Raw genomic sequence first — 12,280 nt, 5'->3', positions numbered from 1 at the left:
TTATATGGACCTACGAGGCCCAAAACATACATTGGGAATGATTCAGAACTAAACCAAGAACTTTTGGAACCTTTTCAGCACTTAGAAAATTTTCTTGTTTTGGAGAGTCACACGCCCATGTGGGTAGGCTGTGTGGTCACACACGCCTGTGTGGCTTGGGACACGCCCGTGTCCTCATCTCGTGTAACTCTCTGTTTATGACGTCATCAACACAATAGGGTGACATGACCATAGCACACGTCTATGTCCTTAAGTCGTTTCCTCCACACGGCTGAGACAGATGGCCATGTCTCTGCCCGTGTGTTTACTACTAAGCATTTTGTTTTGCATTTATTAGAGTGCAGGGAACACACAGCCTGATCACAATCCCATGGGGCAGACTGTGTGTCACACACGGCCTAAACACATGCCCGTGTGTCTACCCGTGTGGACAATTATAAGGCTATTTTCCAAGCTTTTTTCCACTCTTAGACACTCACATACTTAGACAAATTTCATGGCACACAACATGTCACATTTTTTACAATCATTCATTCCTAATCAAGACTAATTCATGCCCATGTAATGTCACCATTTCACATATTCAAATTAACAAGCTTTCTTAAGGCATTCCATACCAATTTCATATCCAATCAATATTATTAGTCTATTCTCAATTCACACATTTAAACCATGATCATAGCCCTACCAATTTTTCATCATCCATTCATCACTCTTATAAGCCGTATAACACCATCCATCATCATCAAGCCTCCACAGTATCAAGACTTTGACTCATGCATGCATAAATTGATAAGTTTGCAACCCAATAATCAATATGAGCCACATCTCATGGTCATATACAAATTGGACCATAAACCATTCTAAGCCAACACATTTGGCCACATTAACAATGGCATAATAAATCAAAGATAAAGACCCTATACATGCCATAAACTTAAAATGTTTGCGTTCGCTTTATACTCAAATGATAGCTTCATAGTGTGATGGCATCTCCGACGGTCTCCAACCCGAGCTAGCTAAATTAACCTATAAGAGATGGGAAAGAAAAGGGGGAGTAAGCTTAAAGCTTAGTAAGTTCATATGCAAATAATGAACAACTATTAGCATTCATTTATTTTACCCTTCCATAAAAATATTATTATTACAAATTGCATAAGATCTCATGATTTCCACTTTCTCATTCATAATGCTTATTCTTTTAACTTACAAGCATTAGTTGTATGTATTGGCTAATCTAACAACCATAATTTCCCCATTATAACATATCGCATTATTTAACAAGTTACTCCAACTCTCTTAACAACATGCACTTCATCTACGAATAATCATAATCTTACATATAGACTAACAAACTTTCACTTATCTATAGCTCATATCTCTCAAAGTTTTCATAACGACTTTAATCAACAATTACACTTGTCTTTCCTTTTTCTCATATCCAATGAATCACAGTTTAAGTATATACATCTCACTATATCACAATTCAATCAGGCTTATAAGCCTATCACATGTTCATTCTCAAATCTTATCATGCATCCATTAATCATAAATACAAGTCATTGTTCACATGGTTATCAAATTCTCGCAAGCATAACTTATTCATGTACATTCTTACCGAGATTTCATCATATACCGAAATCACTTCATATGAGTTCTGTGTACATACCTGTACCACTCGTAATATAGCCACATACTTTATCATTCTTAACATACCCGTTCAAATACAATTCAAGCATATAAACATATTATATCACATCTCAATTCGGCCCAGCAGCTTAACACGTAATCATCATTTATATTCATCATATATCCAACATCACAAGTATGTGCACTATCAATCACAATGGGTAATAAACAATTATTTCCACCATAATCATGAATTTACAATTATAGGCTTATGTACATGCATGTTTACTCGTAGTAAATTCATTCTCATACTCATAATACCGCATCAATGCCATATCCCGGATATGATCTTACATGAAATATCATATTGACGCCATGTCCCTGACATGGTCATATATGAAATCACATACCGATGTCATATCCCAGATATGGTCTTATACGAAATCTCGCTAGACCTAATATCATGACGTTTGTATTCTACTCTTGAGGTTAAACCGGGATTTCTCATTGCTCGAAACTTCGTCAAAATCATCATTAATCAATTTCATAAAAACAAATGTATACAATTCATACAATATCAAAATATTAAATACATAACATAAGGTTGCATTATTTACGCATAAACTTACCTCAATACCGAAATAGCAAAAAAGGACCTAACCGTAAATTTCACGTTTTTCCTCGTTCTAGGCTCGAATCTCATTTTCTTCGATCTATAACATCACATTTAGCCTATTTATTAGTCACATTATTCAACGTGACACAAAAATCACATTATAGAAAATTACATTTTTGCCCCTAAAGTTTTACATATTTACACTTTTGCCCCTAGGCTCATAAAATGAAATGTGTTATATTTCTTTACTACCCATACATAGCCGAACCTATTTTATACTTATAGAAGACCACACTTTTCATTAAAACACACTTTTACTACACATTTTATAATTTTTTACAAATAGGTCCTTTTAGACGTTTTCACCGAAAATCACTTAGTAAAACTCGTTCTTACACATCAAACTTTCATAATCTACCATGAAACATCAAACCACATGCATGTCACACATGGGTAAATTTTTAAACATCAACCCTAGCTCAAATAAATGGTAGAAATAGATAGATCTTGTTACGAGGATTTCAAAAACGTAAAAATCATTAAAAATGGGGCAAGAACGGACTTACTATTGAGCTTGGAAAGCTTGAACAAAACTCTAGCCATGGATTCTATGCAAATTTCAGCCAAGGGTTGAAGATGAGCATAAATTTGGCTTTTATTTTCCCTTTTTTATTATTTTAATTACCAAATTACCAAAATGCCCCTAACTTAAAAATATTCTATTTCACCCATTTCATGTCCATTTTTATCTAAAAAATTAACCAATGATCTAATTACCATTTAAGGACCTCTAATTTAAAATTTCATAACAATTGGACACCTCTAGCTTCTAGAACTCAAGTTTTACACTTTTACAATTTAGTCCTTTTGACTAAATTGAGTGCTCAAACATCGAAAGTTTCAAACGAAATTTTCATGAAATCATTTTGTGAAATTTATACCATAAAAATATAATAAAAACAATTTTTTTACGTCAAATTTGTGGTCCCGAAACCACTGTTCCAACAAGCCCAAAATCGTGGCTGTTACATGTTTTCATCGAAAGTTACTCCGGTAATGGCTATAGCATCCCATAACTCAGACTTGACGATCAAATCAGGTAAGGGGTGTTACAGTAATCCTATTATAATCCTTACTAATGTCAATTTTGGGTGTCACCTCACCCCTTGATCTAACTGATGATCTATTCATATGATGCAAGATCTTAAAAGCAACTAGAACATTATCTGTTATTGATCGACTAGGAACAAGTGCAGACTGATAATTTGAAATAATATGTGACAATTTATTAAATTTTGTTTGCCAAGACCTTAGAAACAATCTTATAAATAACATTACATAAATAAATTAGATGAAGATTTTTCAAAGTGTTCGAATTATTAACCTTAGGAATAAACACAATGAGAGTGTTTAAATGATTCTAAAAATGCACTTGTCTAAAGCCAACTTAAACAAGCTACCACAATGTTGTTTCCAATAAGCCCCTAATAATTTTGGAAGAAAGCAAGATTCAAACCATCCAAACTCAGAGACTTATCAAGATGCAATTTAAAATCGCATTCCGAAATCCATGAGCTTGAAAAGGAGTCAATAAATCCTCATTATCTCTATCAATGACTTTACAATCAACCAATCGAATAATCAGTTTAAAATTATCTTCATCTGCACTAAATAAAGATTCAAAGTATTGGTGAATAACCTGATGCAAGTCAACCTTCTCATTTACTAGAACACCTCTATCATCCTTTAGAGCTTCAATTATATTGTTCTTCTTTCGTTCATTAGCAAAAGCATGGAAGTATTTTGAATTAGAACCACCTACTCAAAGCCAAAAAAACTTTCGCTTTTTACCTTTATTTAATTTCTTGTTGTTCAAGAATCACATTAAGCTTACTCCTTATCCTCCACAATTCCTCGCTTTCTGCCTCTAGATTAAGACCCTTAGTTTGCAACATGTCAAGCTTTTGGCAAATCTCTTTTTTCTTAGTCCTAACATCTTAGTCAAAACTATTACCCCAAGCTTCTAAATTCAAGCAACAATTGGTTTTCTCCACCATTATATCCCTTAACCTTGTCATGCACCAAATATTCTTAACAGCATCCGCAATTCTCAGTTCCAACAACCACTTATTCTCAAATTTGAAATGATGCTTTCTCCTTTTTTTGAATGCCACCTCCGTGTCTAACAACACTATCAAATGATCAGACGTAGAGGTTGTCACTACTCTTACCTCAACATTCGAAAAGCATCAAATCAACTAGAATTAGCCATTGCTCTATCTTACTTCTCATAGACCCAATGTTTTGCACCACATTCTCTCTCCCAGGTGAAAATCTGCTTATACCATGCAGCATCTTTTAAATCGCAATTTGCTAGTGCTCTTTTAAAACTTTCAATTAAATAATGATAAACATCACCTCCTTCCTTCTCTGAATTGCTCTCAATATCATTAAAATCTCCCATGACAAGCCATGATTCATTGTTCGATCCAACTAATTCTCTTAACAAATGCCAAGAATCTCTCCTATGTGTATGTTTCGAATACCCATAGAAACACGATAACCTCCAACTAGCACCATTCATACTTCCAACACCAACTTCTATCAAGTTTTGTGAATACCTAACAATACGGATACTAGAAGAATCATTCAACAACAAAGCCAATCCTCCACTTTGACCCAATCGATACATATTAAAACAACAATCAAATTTAAATTTAACCCTCACCTAAATATCACTTTAAAATTCCATAAATTATGAATTGATGGTGTGTTTTTTTGGCTAAAATCATGTAATGATTCTGTTGATAGATAATAATTTTGAATTTAAATTCCATGTATAATCTATATTGAAGTTGTATGAAAAAAAATAACATGATTCACAAAATCATTAACACATTATTGTGCCCTATCACAAAACAAATGAAATAAAAGTCATTTTACTAATCATGAAAATAGTATAAATAAAAAATTACACCAATTTTTGGAGATTAACAATTAAATGAAATACTTGCCACTATTCGAACTTTTATTGTGAAAATTTTACTTTTTAAAGGAAATATATCTATCAATCATCATCAAAATCAATCATTACAAACACTTAACTAAATAATTAATTCAATGTAGTTTACACTAATTAAACTCAACTATAAAATCTCAAAATTTCCAAACTTCTAACGTTTTCATTAAACCTAAACCTCATCAATGATGAATAAATATATCATTTTCCTTGTTTTGGTTAAGTTCCTTAGGTAGTTAGGCCACTATAACTAGAACCATGTCTATGATTACTTAAAAGAGACTAGGATTACCATATTGTGCTAAAAATAATAGCAAATTTATGTACCCAAAAGCTCGAAGCTTGAAGAAATATTTATAAAAGATGAATCATCTTGATTTGAATTATTATTTAACATTATTTTTATTTAAATTCAATTATAAAATATATTTTTAATTTATATTTTTAATAATAAATTGATCTAAAGAATTGTTCAAAAAATTAGATTAAGAAAAAGTATTTATGTATAAAACCATTATTTAGTTAAAAATGATAGCTTGCCCAAATATTTATAGCTAATATTTAATGTCTTTTGCTTGTATGCTGATAAGAACATTTGGTTTATAGATAATGTTAGTGACATTAATTTTAAAATTATTGCTCTTTCTTAAATAAGAATTTATTCGATTAAATTAACTAGTTCATTCGGTTCAATAATCGGAGAATGCATATATTAAATTTAAAAAGTTGAATTCTAAATGGTGCTCTCTCTCTTTAGTTTATATTATATTTTATTTAACTCTGAAATAATTTTTAATTTATTTATTTATGGATTGTTTTGTATTGGATTATAAATTAACTATATTTTTATTTTATTTTATTTTATTTTATTTTATTTTATTTTATTTTATTATGATTTTATATTTTAGTTTTTAATGTAAGGTTTACAATCTTGCGTTATATCCACCAGAGGTATGGCTAGTTTGGTTAATAAATTTTAAAATATTTTAATTGAGTCTTTAAAATATTGACATCATATTAATTTGATCATTTGGTTAGTTTAGATATTAGTTGGGTTTTTAACTTAAACCTAATTATGGGTCGGGTCACCTATTTAGGTTTGAAGGTCTGGCTAAAAAATGGAAGAATTTGGGCAAAAATATAGACCCGAAAAATGGGCTTGGACAAAAAGTAAGACCCAATTTCTAACAAGTTAGGCCTTATATAGGATTTTTTGGCCCGAGCTAGGCCTGAATCAACCTAAACTTCTTTTTTGCTAATATTTTGTTGTCATTTCGCTATTATATTGCTACTATTTTGTTGTTTTGTTTGGATATTATATAAATCTTAATTTATTATTAATTTTGCTATTATTTTAGAGGCATTTGTGTCACACATTGTTTCCTTTAAATTCAGAAATTAGGAACAATTGAAGGTTAAATTGAAAGAAACCATAAGTTGGTGACCTCTACTAGAAAATCAGAAAAAAGTTAGTAACTGATTTGGACATTGTTGAGAACCAATTCTAGTTCGATTGGATTAGAACTAATTGGCTCCTTAGTGGAAGACACAATGATTTGTCAATGAATGGATTTTATACAGTTGAAGATCATGTAAGGGAAGCCATAAATAGCTGAGAAGTGACTTCCAAAAGGAGGATTCGTCTCAATTATGATTTATTCTCTTTTTCATCTTCTTCCTTGGTTGTTCTGAAGAAGAGATAGCTATAGAAGCTCTGGATGAGGTGATGATCAGGAGGTTTAAGTCAAAAATGTAGAAAAACTGGTGAATTGGTAAGGCTCTAAGTCCTTCGGTACTCATAAATTTAAGAAAAAAAAGTTAAGATTTTCCAAGAACCCCTGAGTGGTTTTGCATGTTTTTGAAAATAATAAGTTTAACTCGTAAATTTGGTTATACTACTTAGCTGTCAAGAGAATGGAAGCTTTAACTTTGGAAAAGCTAAGCTCAGGTGAGTTTCTGTACTCCATTTCTAGGATGATGTATGATCTTTGTCATTGGAGAGTGCTAAATATGCACATAGTTGAGTAGGTAATTGAGAATCCATAAGCGTGTCAATATGTAACATCCTGATTTTGGGCCTAGTCAGAACAGTAGTTTCAGGACCACAAATCTGAGGTTATAAAATTTATTTTAGTACTATTTTAAGGTCTACAACATGATAATATGACTGTGTAAAAATTTGTTTAAGAAATTTTAACGTTTGAATGTTTAATAGGTGAAAAAGGACTAAATCGCGTAAAATGCTAAAGTTGTGTTCTATTAGCTAAATGTGTTAAATAGATATAGAACTTAAAATTTGTGGTCTTTAATGAGTTAATAGGTCATTATATGTGTGAATGGATGTACATGGAGAAGAAAAGTCAAAAAGTCAAAGTTGGTAGGGTTGGTATTTTGATGACAAAAGCTAAATGAATAAAATAAAAACAAATAGTCATCTTTCTTCTCCATCTTTTTCCACCAAAAATCTAAGGAGAAAAACCTCCATGGAAGCTTGAAATTTTTAGCACAATAAACCCTCTACATGTAAGTCATTTTGGTGTTAGTTTTTGTGGATTTTTATATTTTTGGAACCCTTGAAGCTTGAGCTAGCTAAATAGGGGACTAATTTGTAATATGATTGAAAAGCTAGGAATTTGCCATGATAGCATGATGGTTATTTTTGAAGTTTAATGAAAGAAAAATGAAACCTTGTTGAGTAATAAACAACTTTTGTTAAGGGACTTTTGATGAAATTATCAAATAGTGGGCTAGATGGAGAAATGTGAAATTTATAAGTTAAATGTATGAAATTATGAAATGTATGAGTTTTTATAGGTTTATATAAGGTTTGTCTAGGCTTGTAAATGAAGAAAATTGCATAAATTTCATTTTACGAGCCTAAGGGCTAATTGTAATTATGTAAAAGTTTAGGGGAAAAACTATAATTTTGCCAAAATATGATTTATGGGCTGTTTTGAATAATGTGGTAATTAAATAAGTGAAATTTGCTATTATAGATCAAGAAAAACGGAGCCCGGGTCTAGACTGGGGAAAGAGCAAGATCTTGGACTAAATCGAATTAATTAACCATATTTTTGTACCAGGTGAGTTTGTATGTAATTGATACAATATTTTATTATGTATTTAGCATTTAATGTTGCATAAATTGTATAATTGTCTTTGTGAATATTATTGATATTGTTCGACAAAGAATTAAGGTGATGAAAGCTGGTTGAACCTTAGGAATACTTACGGTACAAATATCATGACATTTAGGTTGATGAGATCTCGTATAAGACCATATCAGGAATATGGCATCGGCATCGGTATGTGTTATCATGTAAGACCATATCTGGGATATGGCGTTGATATGAGATTTCATGTAAAACCACGTCTAGGACATGACATCGAAATGAGATTTTGTATAAGACCAAATCTGAGATATGGCATCAATGTGAGATCCCATGTAAGGCTACGTCTAGGACATGGCATTAGCATCTTATTGTGTGTGATAATCCCGAGTATCATTAGTTTTCCGAGTGGTTCAACAGGTAGTCCAAGGATTTGTTAAAGAAATGGCGAGATATGATCATGTTGAAAGGGTATAGGTATGTACGCCAAGCTCGTAGTTATTGAGATTATGAAATAACAAGACTTCAGTAAGATGAGAATGAAAGAATTATGATCTTAAGTTCTATTTTACATTATGTAAATCGAATGAGATAGGACATGGTTATAATGATTATTGAGAATGAAATACTTTAAGATATGTTGTGTATATATATGAAAGTGCATACTCTTATTGTTTATTAATTACATACAAGCTTACTAAGCTTTATACTTACTCCCTCTCTTTTCCATTTTCTTATAGTATCGCCAAGCTAGCTCGGGGATCAAGGGACGTCGGAGGCACGTTCATACTATCAATTGGATCTTTTGGGTATAGTTAGTTTCAACATTTTGAGTATGGCATATATAGAGACTTGGTCGTTTTGTTATATGTCATATTAGTTTAGCCAAGTGTGTTAGGTTTTAATGATTTGATGATTCATTTTGTATATGGCCATGAGATATGGCTCATATTGACTATAGGGATGTAAATCCTATTCATATATGCATGCATGTGCTAAGGTTGCTCAAGATATGGTTAAAGGTATTTGGCATATCTAAATTGCTCAAGAGAGTTACACAGGCTGAGGACACGGGCGTGTCCCAGGCCGCACGGGCGTGTGTGACCACATGACCTTTCCACACGGGCGTGTGACTCTCCAAAACAAGAAAACTTTCTCTAAGTCTTCCAAATATCCTCAAATTTCTCGTTTTAGTCCCGAACCACTCCTAAAGTATGTTTTGGGCCTCGTAGGCCCATATAAGGGACGATATACATGTTAATGAATGGTTTTAATTTGGATGAAAATTCATGTCTCAATTTTGTATGATTATGTAAGTTTAGGCCCGGTAATGCCTCGTACCCTATTCCAGAATTGAATATGGGCAAGGGTGTTACACGATATGCATAAAATGGTTGTAGTAACACATAGCTAAGTTTGGCGTACTCCATGTTATTATGCTTTCGTGCTCATATGTTTGTGTTTGCGTGTTTATAAATTGTGGAGTACGAAAAGAAAGTATTGACGGGGTAGATGAAGCTAGGATTTGAGAATGGGAAATTTCAGTTAGATACCACCATACAGGGTTGTTAAGTGCAAACTATAATGTGCAAATCTCCGAGCCTTATGAAGGGGACACTACAGTGTTCAGGCATCAATGTTAGGAATGGTGAAATGAAAAATTGGGGGATTAATAGAGAAATTGGAATTTCATTAAGATTCCGCCAGACAATGTTTTGAGTGCAAACCTAAGACCCTCTCGTGTATTGTTTTCTATGGCTATTTTGTTCTTTCAAGCATTCTTTTGGCTTGAGTTGCTCCCGCTATATAAATTTGTGCCTTGGATGAATTCTACAAGAATCCTCACTTTGTGGGAGTTAGGCTGACTTAGGTGTGTTTGAAACGATAAAATCGCCTAAACTCGCATGGATTTCAAGACTAAAGGTCTAGCCCCGTGACATAAGATCATAGCTCAGCTATGACAACCAATAAAGTCCGTTGGGATAATAAACACGAGGATTAAAAGGTGTAAGACCATAGCTCGACTATGGCAACCAATAAAGTCCGCAGGGACAATAAGCATAAAGATTATAATGTGTAAGACCATAGCTCGACTATGACAACTAATAGAATCCATCAAGACAATAATCACGAGGATTATAAAATGTAAGACCATAGCTCGACTATGACAACTAATAGAGTATGTCGGGACAATAAATACGGAAAAGCCCGCTATGACGTTAAACATGGGGTTAGGTTGTGAAGGATCGCAGCTTAGCTATTGTAAAGTATGGTTGTCCGCTAGGACAATAAACACAGGTAGTCTACCGGATGTTAAAAACAGGATAATTTGCTAGGATGATAATTGGAGGAAATCATGCGGACGAAGGAAAAGAGGAATTGAAATAAAAGTGTAAGTGTTGGCAGGAGATAGATAGCCAACGGGTTAATGATGAATTCGCCAAACAAGGCTAAGAAATAGAAAAGGGAAATAGTCCACCAAAACAATAATAATAGAAGTTGGTAGGACATAGGGTGGGAACCCGACGAGAATCACTCATCAAAAATGAAGAACAAATAGTGTCAAATGAATAGATCAATGAAAAGAGGTTTATCCGAGGATTGTAGTTAGGGATCTACCACTAATGGTCGCCAGATGGTGTCCAACGAAATATTGTATGAGAGAAAGAGAAGTACCAAAAAGGAGTAACCAAGCGTCAGATATGTCTATCAAAATTATATCTTCTTAAGGGGAATTCATTTCTAGTTTATTCGCCATAGAATCAGATCTATATATAATCAGCCTATAAGAGAGATAGAAAGCTTGAATGGTTGATTAGGTGACAGTGTGTGGGATGCCAGAGATCAAATGGTCCAATGTGGATGGATCTTTCTCATAGTCAAAAGTTGGGATTTATAAACAGGGCGGATTACAAAGGAGTAATCCAAACAATATTGCAACTCGAAAGTGAGGTGGAAGTAGAAAAAATGAAACAAGGTTAAGATTGTCAATACGACGTAACCCTTTTCTAGTAATTCTTATGAGTAGAATGTCAGCTTATATGCCAGATTTAAGGTGGACAACGGGTGAGATGGGTGAGGTCAAGTGAAGTTTCACTAGAATTAGTTGAATGGTCATAAGCAGACCAAGTAATGATCACTTAGCGATCATTCTGCTATTGAAGAAAGGCGGAAGCGAGCAAGAGTTTGACACTCTAGATGAAAATGGATCGTCTAAACGAGACAAGGAGTAGTGTGTGTTTAGTTCTTTTTTACTTGAACCCGTGCAAGATGGGGTCTATTTTCGTTTAATGCAGTAAAGAAACTTACTAAGTTCATTTGAACTTACAAGGGTTTTGACTTGTTATTGCAAAACTCGCGGGATAAGGAATCAAATAGGGGCTAAACCAGGCTGTGTTAGATCAATGATCACCGTCAAGGGTGTCATGCACATAGGAAAGAGGTACCTTTAGAGGCTTAGCCTCAAAATCAAATACATTGTAATTAAATAGCTGCCTTAGAGTCCAACATTTCCGGAGTTAGCGACTTTATTAAATTTAAGGGTTCGATTGTAATAAGTTTTTTAACTCCTCCTTTAAGACTATTAAGTCTAAAAAATATGTGGCCAGGAAATCCGGTTAAGTTGTGAACTCCATACCCAAATTCAGCAATTGGGTCGATAAAGGTGTTACAAATTGCTTGTTAAGTTGCAACTATCTTAGTGTTATTTAAGTATAATGACATTTTTTAATGTATTTTCAAATTGTTGAGAAACATTTATTTTAATGTTTTTTTGTGTATTTGATGTATTATATTTTTAAATTTGTTTTTGTATAAAAAATATTTAATACAGGCAGGCTCAATCGAGCTCAAGTTTAGTATTTTTAATCTGGATCGTGCTTGGACAGAATTTTAGACCCATTTTCA

The 12,280-nt window shown here is 33.1% G+C and overlaps 1 long non-coding RNA gene across 1 annotated transcript; it reads right to left on the bottom strand.

Moving 5' to 3' along the window:
• Positions 1–601: 601 nt before the first annotated feature.
• On the bottom strand, positions 602–4,766 carry LOC121212379 (uncharacterized). Its single transcript, XR_005907444.1, has 2 exons — positions 3,945–4,766; positions 602–1,029 (listed from the first exon to the last, which is right to left on the bottom strand). It is a non-coding gene; the product is annotated as an uncharacterized lncRNA (long non-coding RNA).
• Positions 4,767–12,280: the final 7,514 nt, after the last annotated feature.

Source organism: Gossypium hirsutum, chromosome A13 (genome assembly GCF_007990345.1).
Source record: "Gossypium hirsutum isolate 1008001.06 chromosome A13, Gossypium_hirsutum_v2.1, whole genome shotgun sequence".
Classification (NCBI taxonomy): Eukaryota; Viridiplantae; Streptophyta; class Magnoliopsida; order Malvales; family Malvaceae; genus Gossypium; species Gossypium hirsutum.
Note: the sequence above shows the minus strand (reverse complement) of the source record. Positions and strands in the feature narration are given on the sequence as shown.